The 14428-nt window shown below is 40.4% G+C and overlaps 1 protein-coding gene across 1 annotated transcript in view; it reads left to right on the forward strand.

Moving 5' to 3' along the window:
* The first annotated feature begins 9697 nt into the window (after window positions 1–9697).
* The window catches only part of LOC123977765 (heparan sulfate glucosamine 3-O-sulfotransferase 5), a 48624-nt gene continuing 43893 nt past the window's right edge, over window positions 9698–14428 (forward strand). The window contains exon 1 of the mRNA XM_046060722.1: window positions 9698–9757. The gene's annotated coding sequence lies outside the window, so the exon portion shown is untranslated. The remainder of the gene's footprint in view (window positions 9758–14428) is intronic.

Here is a 14428-nt window from a genome sequence, read left to right on the forward strand (position 1 = left end):
AAAAGACTCCAACCATTTTCCTTAGTTACAAGGCACTTATGAAACTACAGTGGATCTTTGCTGTACAAGGACAAGGTTGATATTAACCACATGGTACCTGCCACCTATTTCCAGGAAAAACGCCTAAAATAACATACCCAAAATAAATCAGTAATAAATCAGTAATATCTCCATTTGGCCTAGATGCATAATTCTGGTCTCCTTTGAAAGGTCAGAAGCTAAGGAATATAAATCCATTGTACATAATTTATTTTACTGTTACAGACTACATGGAGATGCAATACCGAAAAAATGATATTTTTATCCTCGCCTGGTAAAAAAAGCTATATTTTAATGCAATAAACCATCAAAACCATCATAAAATAGATTAAAATGCACCTGAATATCTTCTAATACACCTGGAATACAACTGTAACTGTAAATTTGATGAAAAGAAACTGATGTACAACAGTTACTACACAATCTTTAAAAAATATAGCAGGCGAATGTTTTGGCCATATTTACCGTTACCTTTTATTGGGAGTTATCTTCAAAACATTATTTCTCTCCATACAACCCCGTTTCAAATAACATAAAGCTTCCAAAACATTGAAATATTGATAAAAACAGTCAATATTCCTATGACCAAAAGCACTCCCATGCTTTACAGGCCACAGCTTGAGAACAGAGCATCCCACAGGGCTCTTTCAGGGCATGTCTGCGCAGCTCTGCACTGGTCTCTGTTATGTGCGCGCCACAGACGGTTCCGTCAACATTACGTTATCAGAATCTTCCACGACCGCATCGCAATAAATCTAAGAATCGATTTTTTTCTCTAGTGGATGCACGGTGAGTTCATTAGGGATCAGTAAACCCCAGCTACACCTTTCACTAGACGCCACACAACAGAAAACCAATCCCAAAGTTCAACCATTTAAGTCTTTATGGAAGCTGCCAAGTTAATTGGCTGTCCTCAGTTATGAGTCTTCTACAAGTCTTCTTGGAGACTGACCATGTTTTATTCGTCCAACTGTAAAAGGCCTTGACACAGGACTGGGTCATGCTCCTATCTGGCCAGTGAAGGGACAGACACCGGAACCGGCTGATAAAGTTGGAGGGTGCTTCCTTGATGTAGCCTTGGCTGATGATGGTGAGCTTTACTTGAAGGCTGTCGCTTTTACAGCTGACCTTGAGTAGAGGTCCTCTCTGAAATTTACAGCAAATAATGCTCCGAGGAGTCCCATTTCCAAGATTCACCCTCACTTTGCAGTCAACCATCACTCTGCCTCAAAAGACAATCTGCCCTCCTGACAGGGCAGTCCCATAAAAAAATATTGCCATCCACCTTGGTGTCCTATTCAATTATGTGAAGAGGGAATTAATACTTTAAATAGCTGCTAGTTTTTTACAGTTATTGCTATGGATGCTACATGTTTCACAGGCACAATAAGACTGAGGCCTCAATACATTCTATGTGGAACCACATTGGCAGTTAAAGGGGACCAATTACGCTTTGCCTGATTTTCTGTCACATATTTAATGTTGGATGTTCATTTTTAACATGGCCAAAGTTTCAAATAATGATGTAAACGTACAGTAATCCCTGTGAGTAAAAAGCTCAAGCTTCAGACGGCTCTGAATACTAGGTCCCCAATGTTTTTTGTACTACTTTTGTACCAATCTGACGGACATCTGCTCATGAACTGCTCCAGGCACAACACGGCCACGAAGCACAGGGACACGTCCATACACCCACACCGCTACAGAAATATGGGAGCTGTCAAGTTGTCATGTGAATTTTTTTAATTCTGGCAGAACCACAAATCCAGAAAACAAAGAAATGCTGAAGTATTTCAAACATATTTAACCTATCCTTAAAGTTCACCCAGGACCCTGTCTGCATATTGAGGATGAGAAAGCGTGTTGAGTATGGGGGCTTTGATATAAAGTTATCCAGTGTACATCAAGACTCCTCAAAATTATTCTTTTCATTGTTTGAGCTAAACCAGCATGTGGGGACATACTGTATGTTTCCATAGATTCCGTTGGAGTTTGAGATGCTAAATCTTTGCATTTAAAGTTGCAGTGTGCAGCTTTTGACCCAGAAGCAGGATTTGCATTATTTACCCCTACTTAACCTCAGTTTGTAAAGTTACCCTCCTGACACTTGTCGCTCATCTTGATCAGCTGTCTTCCAGAAAATGGCATCTAGCCTGAGGCTGAGGGAAGAGGCATCCGTAAAGACCCCACAGGTGTTTACTAAAAATATACAGACAGATCCCCGGTGTCCGCCTTACATTAAGCTTCACTTTTGTGACAATTCTTGCTGTTTTCCATCATTCTTGTTGTTCCTATAACTTCCTTACTGATAGTCTCAGTGAAGGTCAATGCTGGCCGGCCTAGAGCATCTTGTATACATCCCACATCGCTGTAATTACTGAAATTTTAGAGTTGCATATTCCATTTAATAGGACTTTTTTGAAGGATGCTCTTTGTGCCTTGATGTTCTTTTGCATTTTCAATGTGAAGGTTATGGGAAAGGTTCATTATATGATCTTAATATTATCTTAATTATTTAATTTCATTTTTTCCTAAAAAAAAAAAAAAAAAGATTAGTGTATTGACAATAATTGTTCCAATTTATCAGTTCTCATGTTAACCCACTCCTGATATGTTTGTCGTGATTATGGTAGTTGCAGCATGATCAGTTAACAGATAAAGAAAAAGACCAAAGGAAAAGATCAAAACCAACAATGAATTGATCGTACTAAGAAGTAGTTGTTGTTATTCCTCTGTGCCATAGAGCTCCATTGTTGTCCAAAAACTATTAAAAACACTTCAGTGAGCCTTGTTCCTTCATTACCATGAACACATGCACTGTGGTTTTATTTTGTTTTAATCCCACGAAGACCGTCCTGCTGCCAAAAATTGCAAAAAAAAAAAAAAAAAAAAAAAAAAAAAAAAAAAAAAAAAAGAAACTGCGCAGTTACTAAGCCTTTTTTTAATAAATTAAACTATGTAACAGTCAGGGTGTGGGTCTTATACAGAGAGATGCTATCCATCCATCGTCAACCGCCTATCCTGCGTACAGAGTTAGTACAGGGGGGGCTGTCGTGCCAGTCCATCGCAGGGCTGGATAGTGAGAGGCCGGGGGAAACCGGGGTCTGAACCCACGACCTTCTTGCTGTGAGGCAACAGTGCTAACCACTGCACCACCAGAGAGATGCTGATATAATATAAATAGGGTGGCCACAATAAAAAACACAATACAATTCACAGCACCACAAACTACAGCCTCCAAAATGATCACAGAGTTGAATCACCACCTCTGTAAAACAGTTTCAACTAAATCTAGAACAACAAGTTCGACTAGTATTAGACTGCATTACCTTTAGCTAGGTGGACCCACTGTAATAAACTTGCAAGTGAATGTAAAGTTGTTATGGCAAACAGTTGTCTAGCACCAGACAGAGAATAATAGTAGAATTAAATGCAGTCCGGTATTCACTCTCCTTTAGCGGCAGTAACATTAGATGCATCACTCTGTTCAGTTGCTGAATTTGTCTGTCTGTTGTTTTGTGCTGGGTAGATAAGTAGACATATAGCGGGATAGTAAGATCTTTTTTTGTTGAAAACAACTCCGTGCTGAGGTTGATAATGGGGTTGATGAGAGTGAATTAAAACTGTAAAGTTGTGGGCTGTAAACCAAAATAATGAGCTAAAAGTTGCCAAAACGCTTCGTAGAGCTGAGGGGAACTGCAGTGTTTGTGTTCATTCTCGGTGTGTTCATCACTACAAGACATCCTTTACATTATACAAATTCATCAACAATTATTAATAAGTAAAAAAAAACTGCAGTGAACATAATTTTAGGTCAAAATAGATTCATAATTTCAGTAACTGGAGAGATTCCTTTGGTTGTCCAGCTGTCGTTGAAGGCTTTCTGGTAGCTCAGTTAGCTAATCACACATTCTGTCAACATGACCTTTTTTATCATCCAGTCTTTCCAGTCTCTATCTCCTCACATTAAGGCCAACCCTGCTAAATAAGTTGTGATTTATACTGACTTGGATCGCTGTGTATTGTCCTCTTGCCGTGTGGCGCCACACAGCTCAAGCTTTGATGAAACCTGCGAGTTTCACCCATTAATAATTAGAATCCGGCACACAAGGACATCTGTTTCCTGGGGCTGTATTAGATCATACACAGTAACCTGATGCAAGAGGGCTAAAAGTGGACTTGTGGTGACACTGCAGTTTTTCCCCCAACCAACCAACCTCTCTCTCTCTTTCTCTGTCTCTGTCTCTCTCTCTCTGAGCGGCTGCCTCAGCCTGATGCCAGGTCATGTTATAAATTAACGCATCGCCAGTTTAGGTTTGGCTCCCGTGGCCTGATAAAAACAGGTTGCAGAAGAGCGAGATCCCCACAGCTGAAGAGGTGGGATAAGCGCTAGTGGACACGAAAGCTATTTGTCATTGTTAATTATTTGACTGCTATAACCCCACAAAAGACATCCAAACTAATTAACAAACACAACTAAGAGAGCAGCAGGGGATTTTGGGGACTCATTAACACGGGATTGTTTTGGTCGTGCTTGGGAAAGAGTTTGATTCTAGGAAAACTCCAGAATGACTTTATAAAGTGAACTTTCAAGTACTTTGGGAATAGGATTTGCCTACTTACATTCCTGTTATTTTACTATAAAAAGAGACCTATGTTTTGCTGTTAACGGAGACAAGTAGTATTATAGTTAAATATACTGTCTGTCTTTTTGTTTTCTCTCTGAATGGGAGGTGTCTTTTAGCATTATAATGGTACAATCAAAGTCAAGCCAGTTTTATTTATCACAAATCACAATTTGCCTCAAGGGGCTGGATCCCATATGCGGAATCACATACATGTACATAGTATGGGGGAAATCACACCTCTGGGATTATCTTTGGCATCCGATGTGAATGTTTTTCATCCACTGACTCCTGGTCGATGACCTCTTCTCAATGGGTGCTGTGAGATCTCTAGAAATGACAGCTTACAGTCCTGTTTGTGTTCACTGGTGAACCTCATGTGCAGGTTAATCCTGTTGATGAGTCAGATGATATGACATCTGAACCAGCACTTAGTAAGTGGACCTATGAAGTTAGAATGAGTAGTATATATGAGAAGACCACCAGTATTAGATCTTTGTTACGACGGTCAACGGTTCAGTGCGCTTCAAACAAACAGAAGAGGAAGACATGATGAATCAAACATATTGGGATAACATGGCGCACTTTCCGCACTTTCAAAACCAGTTCAGATCTTACTTTATCAACTCTTTTCACCTAGCCAAACACACTTGTAAAATTATTGCTCGATAGAACTTCTAGTGGTCAAAAACCTTTAAAGAAAATTTAGGGACACAGCTCCCCAGTCAGAAACATATAAAAGGGGTTGGTTTCATACTGTGTTCAGCGATGCAACAAGCACTTCGTATGAACCATACCACAGCCTTTAATATGTGTACGTCATATCATGTGACATGATTATGAAATTAGCAAGTACTGTTTGGGGCTGCTAGGGTTTGTTTATTTACTCTACATTCCACTATGTGGTCATTGCTAGACACTCTTATTGAGTAATTCTGGGTTTTGTGTCTTTGTGCCAAAGAACACTTCTACTTCCAGACTAATTATCTGTGCCATGATAAACTACCTAGAAGACAAGGAGGCTGTGCTTGAGCACTTTCTGCCAATTATCAGTTCGGAAGGTGCATTGGTTTCAGAGGTGCAGGCTGTTGGGAAATGCTGTAGGGGTACATTCTCCACAAGACAAGTAAAGCCAGAGCACAAAGTATACAAACGCTTCACTAACCAGCTAAAACTGGGGTAGCAATTCATCTAGAAAGTTCAGGTCTTTAAGTGTGGAACAATAGGTAGTTGTGTGAACTGCATTCTCAGGATACTTAATATGATTACATCTGATAAAACTTTTATATTTTTACCAGAGGGAGGAATTGTTTTATGATACACAGTCCTTATCAGCACATCCAACAAAAGCTTCCATTAAACAACTCTTCTAGATGAAGTGCCATTGTGCAGCTGGGAAATGTGTTTGTCATATTAATCTCGCTAATGCTACTTATAGTAATAGCCAGAATGGATTTTTATTTTTATACGGTAAAAGTATGCATGTTGTTTCACAAGCATTAGTGGGAAAGGAGGAGTCGTCTCTCAGCTTATTGAGCATTCATCCTTAATGCAGTGATCAAACTATTCTTCTCTCTCTCCCTTCTTACTCTCTATCCCGCTTCCTCCCAGCCCCACTACCTCCTTCGTGGTGCTTTGGTGTCAGTGATACAAAAATTCAGCCATAGGAGATAGATTATAATCAACACAACAAGACACTCAAGCACCTTTCACACACCCACTAACATCTGGCTTCAGCCTCCATCCTGCTTTCTGCTGTTTACTAACCCTGTTTTCCTGTGTGGTGGTGACGCTGAACGCAACACATCAGAAAATAAGCAGAAAAGACAAACTCGTCCACTGGAAAGAAGTCAATTGCCTTTTTTTAATTACAAATTGGGTCTTATTTTTGTAATGTACTTACCAAAGAATTACTGAGATTTGGGACAAGAAGTCCTGTCTGACAGGCTGGTGTCTTGTGACACGATCACAAGTGGATATCTCTAAGTACGTCAGTTCACACCTGGCATTAGAATGTGTTGTAGTTCTGAACCTGAATTTGATGAATTTACTGTTCTTCAGACCACAAATGAGACAAGAATTAGTTTGGAAAAAAAACACCAGAGAAATCAGTGTTTCTGGGTGCCGGGCCTTACTGATTACTGTACAAAACACAACTTTCCAACTTTATTCAATGATTTTGGTGAAACTGGATCATATTTTCAGTCCACTGGCTGCTCTGCCTTCAACACTGGGATTTATAGAGTTTCCTGATGGACAGATAGCTTTACTTGTGCAGCATGTGGGCCTATTATTGTGCAAGTTTAAAAAGGCCATATTATTAAATTTTTGGGGTGGATACTAGAATAGGTTTACATGCTTTACAAAAACATTCTTTTGTACATTGTGGCCTCTATACACCCTCTGTCTGAATCGCTTCAGCTCAGCTTAAAATTTTTAGTATTAGGATCTGGCAACCCTTTTTCACAGCAAGCACAAATCACAGGCTTTACTTATAACATTAACAGTGGCTCTGGTGTAATAAAGTCGAAACGTTGTTTCCTAAACCTCATTAAGAAATCTAACCTTCTCTATAACCACGTCCTGCTGACCCCAGATCCTGTCTCAGTTGTCCTGTCTGCTGAGACAAAGATTTAAAGTTGGCTGTTGTGCACAGATATTCTTTCATCATTATGCTACTTGGTTAGGGCCAGACAAGAATCATGGTTTTGGCAAAAATAACTTTGCTTTAGGCAACATTCATTTTTATCGTTGAACTACTTTGGACAATGAGACAATCAGGCAGGCTGCAAACAAGCTAACAGTTGCCAGTAGCCGGATTATCTTTACCACCAAATTTTGAAGAAAACCAAACCAAAAGTCAGCTTACCAGAAATTAGGTCTGTAAACTGTTATAGAAGTTTGCATCAGACAGTTTAGGTAATAATTTTACCATTCAAATTTGTTTTCTCTTCAAAATGAGTTTCTTGGTTTGTTAACAATTTGTCTTAGCAATGTTACTACGTTCCCGGGGTTATAATAGAAATGATGTCCCAAACTAGTAAAATAAGACTCAAGTTGTAAAAGGTTGCAGCTTAAAGATGGAGAGAGACTGACAGTGGGTGTGAAAAACAGAGACAGACAGGCAGGGCGAAAGAAACAGAGACCCAGAAATCCACACTGCATCGGAGTGGGAAAATGTGTTATCTCTTTTTGACTCGTATTGTATGCCAGACACAAGGAATCCTGCTCTCTCCCACTTCTGTTCTGTTTCATCCAAGTACAGTGCTGCTGTTAATAATTAGAGAGGAGATGTAAGATGTCGTTGATTCACCAGCAGAACAATTTCTCATTTTAATAATTAAATTGCATCGACACTTGTCATATTTGCATAAATTAAATTATTATTTGCTCCGCAAGGCTTGGCAAACACATTCCCCTCACCGCAATAAGCATGGTCACGATTGACAGAGTCTGTTGTCCTACAGGAGCGGTAAAGGCCAGACTGCAGCAAGTGTTACCATGGAGCAGCACAGGTCCACTGACTTATATATGACCCTATCATGTGTGATTTACTGGATTCCCTCACAATGCAGTCACTCTTTTTCATGATTAAAGTGCTCCACAGTCCTCATGGGCACCCCAGCAGGTGGATTTGACCCTATAGCCCCTTACCTCCTGGATTAGCCTGGCCACAATCTCCAGCTCTACCTCCTGGCCCCCTCTTGAAGCCATGGGAAATGGCATGAAGGACAGTATAATTCTTGTCGATTGCTATGTGCTGTAACTTCAAAATGCATATTGCTGCACTGCATGGGATGACTTACAGTCTGATTTGAAGCAGAAAATCAGAAAGAAGTGGCCTGCAGATTATGTATTGTCAGTAATTTAATTTTTTCCCCTTAGAGGCAGAATACTTGTCCATGTCCTTAGTAAGTGGACCTGAAAGGCATATATTGTTACAGACTTATTACTTCTTTTTCTAATGCACAAGCACTATGCCTATTTGAGCCCAATCAACACTGAATATTCCAGCCTTTAAATTTGTTTTAAATTTCAAATTTCAAATTCCAACTGAATCACAATGAGTGATTTACTTTTTCAAGTCAATAATTGCAATAATAATATTAGTATTTTTTATTTATTGTAAATAGTTTTTAATATTAAAAGGACATCACAGATGGTTCTTTTTCTCTTAGCCTCTGGTTGGTCTATGAGTCTATGTACATGTTATAAGCGTGTAGTTAGCAGTGGTATTGAAGAGTAAGGACCACACCAGCATCTAAACTGTCCAAAATTATATTTGCAAGCATGTTTTTAAGCTGTTCAATGTGCTGCAGCTGATTAGCTAACTAGCCTGCAAACTGTAGCAGTGCAATTTCTTCCAGTAGATGTAGGACAAGATGCCCTTTTTTGTAAGCTGAAGATACACATAAACATCTCAGCAAAAATACCCAAGGGGTACCCAAGAAGGCTGTCACAGCTACCACCCCTGGATTACACGCTATCTAATGGAGACACTGTTTCTACATGACACAGCAAACCACAGCAGTGGTCACAACTTGATGGGTTGTATGAAAACAAGTCCCTGATCTATGTAGACAAAGAAGTAAATGGCATTGTGACTAGTTAATGCAAATTTTGGGGGTGGTGGTCAGCTGTTTACATGACCAGTTTTCAAATATAAAACTAATTTTTCCAGACGTCCACACAATCAGTGGTTGGTTTTAATGAACTGACGAAAAATGTTACACCAATGAGTTGAGTTTTACTCTTATCTGTGGGTATATTTTAAATTAGACTGCGTCCCGTTTGTCATGCAAACTAGAAACTGGATGAGTCTTTCCACATCCTGGGAGCTGAGAATCAGTCAGTGGGTCACATTTCCATGGTGTGATTTTAATTCAAAATGGGTGGAGGCAAGACATTTTTCATATAGGTTTGTGCTCTATGTACTGTTCACCAAAGTTCTCCTTTTTGTAGAATACATCTATAAATTTGATTTGATTTGGTCTGAATATTACTCTCTGTATTACAGATACTGGATCTGCATGTGTGCATAAAGAAGTATCGAGGTGCAAATCACCACCTTTGGCAGTCATGAGGAATAGAGGGTATGTATTGACATTTCTGATTCACACAGTACCACACCCCTCACTCCTGCTGTGCTCTGTGTGGAGATGGGTCTGGCCATGTGAGACTTCTCTGGATAAAATAACATGCAGCTCTTCTAGAAATGTTATTGGGCCGAATGGATCACATTCTGATAGAGAAACAAGTCATTTTGCAGGAGTTGAGACTCTCATAGATAATTATCATCGTTTGTCTTTCACCATGTCTATGGGGAAAAGTCTTTTGGGGCCAGTGTGCATCACGTGCCTGACCCAGAAGTTGTCATTTCACAGTTTGGCGCGCTTCCCAGGGGCTTGCTCACAACACTGGGGCCCATTCCCAAGCTCCACCCTAAACCCTGATCCCCCCACAGACTTATGGCCCCCCTTAAGTCAGATTTTCAGATTTACTTGGAAAGTCAGGAGAAGCGCTCTAACCCCGACTTTGAGATCCAAGATGGTTGCTCCGTGTAGCAACAGTTAGTGAAAGCTGTAGTTTATACTGTTTATTAGCACTTCTGTGTATTTGTGTCTCATATAAATCTTTGTACACAATGTACTGTCCACTGTGTCCACAATGTAGATACTATGTTTAGTATGGGGAAATACCGCTGTGGTGTATAATATATGTGCATAATACATTTTAGTTAGCTAGATGTAAACAATGACTGAGCGAGTATTTTCGACTAGTTAACTGGAATGCGGTCAACTCGGGCGTGACATCATTCCCAGCTCCGACTTCTGAAATAAATTGAACGCACCATTAATTGACACTTATCACGTTACCTTGACGACGCTGAAACATGTTCTTCTCGGCCAAGGCACTTAAGCGACCGATTTATACGTCTTGCAGGCTCCTGCCTTACAACTTCCGGGCTTCCCCTGGTTACCCCCCGTGTTTCACATAACAACGCTTTGAACTGTGGGCAGTTCCCTCAGGCAAAGTCTGCAGAAATTACGAAAAGGGTGCATAAAGGGCTCAAAATGTCTGTGAGAGACGGGCTAATGATTTGACATTGGGACAGCCCTAAGCCCTCACGGACTCACTGCAAACACGCCTCAAAGTCTGAGTCTGTGAGTGTGGACATTGAGATTGGGCCCCAGATTGGGGGATTGGTAGGCTTCCTGGAAGTTGGCCAATCAGAAGAGAGTTGGCTTTAAGGGAGGGGGGCCTTAAAGAGACAGGAGCTAAAATGGCATGTTTCAGACCGAGGATGTACTCAGAGGCTGCATAAAGGGCTAGTAGAATTATTTGAACTGTGAATCATACACAGCTACTCTAGTGGGGTTCTAGGATAACTATACAGAGCTGGAAATTAGCACAATTGGTCCCCTTTAAGTTTCATGACATATTCTGTATATGTAGCTCGACATCAGGGAAGAAGTCTAGATACATTACACCACTTCAGCCTTTCAGGATAAAAGTGGAGGATTATAAAACATTTTAAAATAGTTCATATTTAAGTCAGAGGATGTACTTTTTTTCTCTGATTCAGTTCATTGTAAACTGACCATATTTCGGTTGTTTGGGTCAGAGCATGCAATTTGATGACATCACTCTGTGCTGTGGAAAATTGTGATGGGCATTTTTTATACTAAACAACTGAACAATTGAGCAAGATTTTAAAAAACAAACAATATATATCCTAATGTTACACCAATAATTTAACTGCAGAGGTCACACATAATTAATCAGTGCAGTGTTTAATCAGGCAATGTACTGTTTCTCTGATTGTTTATTTACTATTTATGTCAAAATACTAATATATGCAGGTGGCACATTTAAAGGTGCAATCCAGTGATTTAATATTGCACTTTCTAACACAGACTACAGAAAGGTCCTCCAGAGCCACAGAAGGCATTATATAACTGCATGCGCAGGCAGAGTTGTACACCTTATGGCAAGTGCATTCAACTTAAAGTGTAAAATTAGTGCCCCTGATAAACACCAGTGGAAATTCTGACAGGATATAAATACACCACAATTATATTTTTGGAACTCTTGTCTGGTCTTAAAGGATAATTATAGATTGATTATAATTACAACATGGATCATATTTTCATAGGCTAACTCAGCATTTCTACTGGTCAAGAATACTGTGAAGTTAACAAAGTAATAGCTGATATCTCAGAACAAGTTAACGTCACGAGAAGCAAGTCAGATGAGACATGCAACACATTTATTCATGCAAGTTGTGAACAAGCCAACATTTGGTCAGATTATCTAAACCACTTTATTTGAAGGTCAAATAAAAGTTAGCAGCCCTGGTTTACCCCGGTAATAATCCCTTATTGCACAGGAAAACTATGTCCACACAATTACAGCAAGTACAATTAACACCAAGGTTAAATTGGAAGCAGGAAGGGGGTCTGTAAATTGTTGGAATGTTTACACTGGACAGTTTGGGTAATAATTTTTGCCTTTGTTTTCTCATCTGAATAAGTTTGAACCTTTCTGATCATCTGACTTTCTTGCCCATTGTAAGTACAATGTTATTAGAATGATCAATTTCAGTGCAGCACGGACCTGCCCAGTATCAGGTAGGTAGATCGATTTTCGCCTCAAAATGCCAATGGGAAATCCATGGACAATCCTAGTAGTTTGTCACCCTATGCATGCCACATACCTCCGTGAAGCTAGGAGGCTCAGCTAGCATCTCAAACCAACCATTTTTATCCACACCAAACAGAGATGGGTACTCGGACTCGAGTCCAACTTAAGTAGCACAAACAGTGACTTGAGACTCGACTTGAGACTCGTCCTCAAAAGACTTCAGACTTGATTCGGACTTGAGGTGCGGGACTCGTGAACATTTATTTTTAGGAAACATCTGGTGAGCTCACTGTTATTCCCCTCCCTCCGTTACCTATAACCTACCTACACGTAGTAGCTATCAGCTGCGTGCGGCCACACGTGAGAGAGGCCAACAAACACCAGCAGCTCCTGTGCCATTCATCATAAACTTTGGCTTTAAAACTTCATACAACAAGACCCAAATAAACAAGTGCTGAATGCAAAATAGGTTGGTAACCTGAGGTTAGTAAAGGTTTTTGGCCATCTAACGTTAGCTTGCTTCTTACTTTAGCTATGACCTACCGGAGGTTAACTCCAACTGTGTTATGAAAAGATGAATGAGTGTTTATTTACTAGTCAAACTTGTGGTGGTAACGTAATCATTTACATTGGCTGGCTGCCATCACGTTAATTATTAACGGTGGCTGCAGGTTATTGTTGATCATGTGATGTTACAGTTTTATTTAGTTATAACGCTACACTGGTTTGAGAGTCTGGGGAATGTGGTGACTTACAGTTGTTTATAAGCTGTCATTGATTGTATTGCACATTACATCGTTGTGCTCTGTGAAAAACAAGTTACAGAGTTGTTGTTGATCATGTAACGTTACAGTTTTATTTAGTTCAGTCAGGAACTTTTGTCAACAGCTGATATTGCGGAGTTATATTTGGCGGTACGGCTCTATTCTGGCATCTCCAAACGTGGAAAGCCACTGAAGACCGTACTATTTATTATCAGGATGCAGCCTCTGCTGCTCTGTGCGTGTGAGCCCGCAGTGGCAAGTGCAGAGATAGGTCGTGAAGGTAACCCCAAGCCACTGCACCATGTGCAACAAAACATCAAGAGTAAAAGACAACTTTGTCGATATATCCATAAAATGAGTATAACATGTAGACGGGGTTAATTGATCCGCTCTGACCACGTCTCCAACCAACATCTCATCCTCTACGTTATTAAAACCACACTGCGCTAATGCTAGCTTGACAAAGATGTACAACGAGCTAAATGAAAGCTGTCTGTAGTCTAACTGTTAAGCTTAGATTGCCAAGTAGCTTCAATCTGCACATTGTTATCTGCAGTGAATCACGCAGAGGCAGAGGGAAGGGGGACAGGAGCTAGCTGCCTAAACTGCATCTGTGTGGCTCCATCCGCGCACAGCGACATGACGCCCGCAGCGCAACAGTGCGGTGGTGCATGTTAGCATGTTTGGTTCTATTCGGCCAAATTAGTTCCCCAGTATGCTTCCGATAATGAGATATGCCCGATTGGCCAATACTTATCGGATCGATGATTATTGAGCATCCGTATCAGACACATCCTGAAAGGTGGAGCAGGGGTGGCAGTGGGTTATGAGCTTTTGCATAGGAAGCAGCGAGGACAGGCTGATAGGCTACAGCAGCTTAAATAGGTGCCTTGTCTGGAATTTGCCAATGAATGCTAAGAGAGGAATCAGCTGAGCTGTCAGCTGATGTGCTGCTGAAGATGGCTGCTATCACTGATATGCTGGAATGAGCGTTGCCTGCCTGAACTAATGCTATGCTTAATTTAACGTTACACTGGGTTTAAGAGTCTGCAGTTGGTGTTGACTTACAGTAGTTAATAAGCTGTCAGCTGCCGCTGATTTACTTTTGCCATTTGCCATTTTTGCTGTTTTCAGTCCAAAAACAGCTGTTTTCTGAGTGTATTGTGCAATCCCCCTGAGCTCTTAGGTTTTGTTTCTCTCTCAAAATGAAGGAGAGAAGAAGTGCTGCTTTGGAACAGACTGTCTTTTTCAGCCTCTACTGGCCAACTCGCAGGAGCTACACAGATATCCAATATACCATATAATTCGTCTCTTCAATACGAAGAGAAAGAGCCCTGTAGAATGTTCTGCTCTCAA

Source organism: Micropterus dolomieu, linkage group LG10, assembly GCF_021292245.1.
Source record: "Micropterus dolomieu isolate WLL.071019.BEF.003 ecotype Adirondacks linkage group LG10, ASM2129224v1, whole genome shotgun sequence".
NCBI classification, from domain to species: Eukaryota; Metazoa; Chordata; class Actinopteri; order Centrarchiformes; family Centrarchidae; genus Micropterus; species Micropterus dolomieu.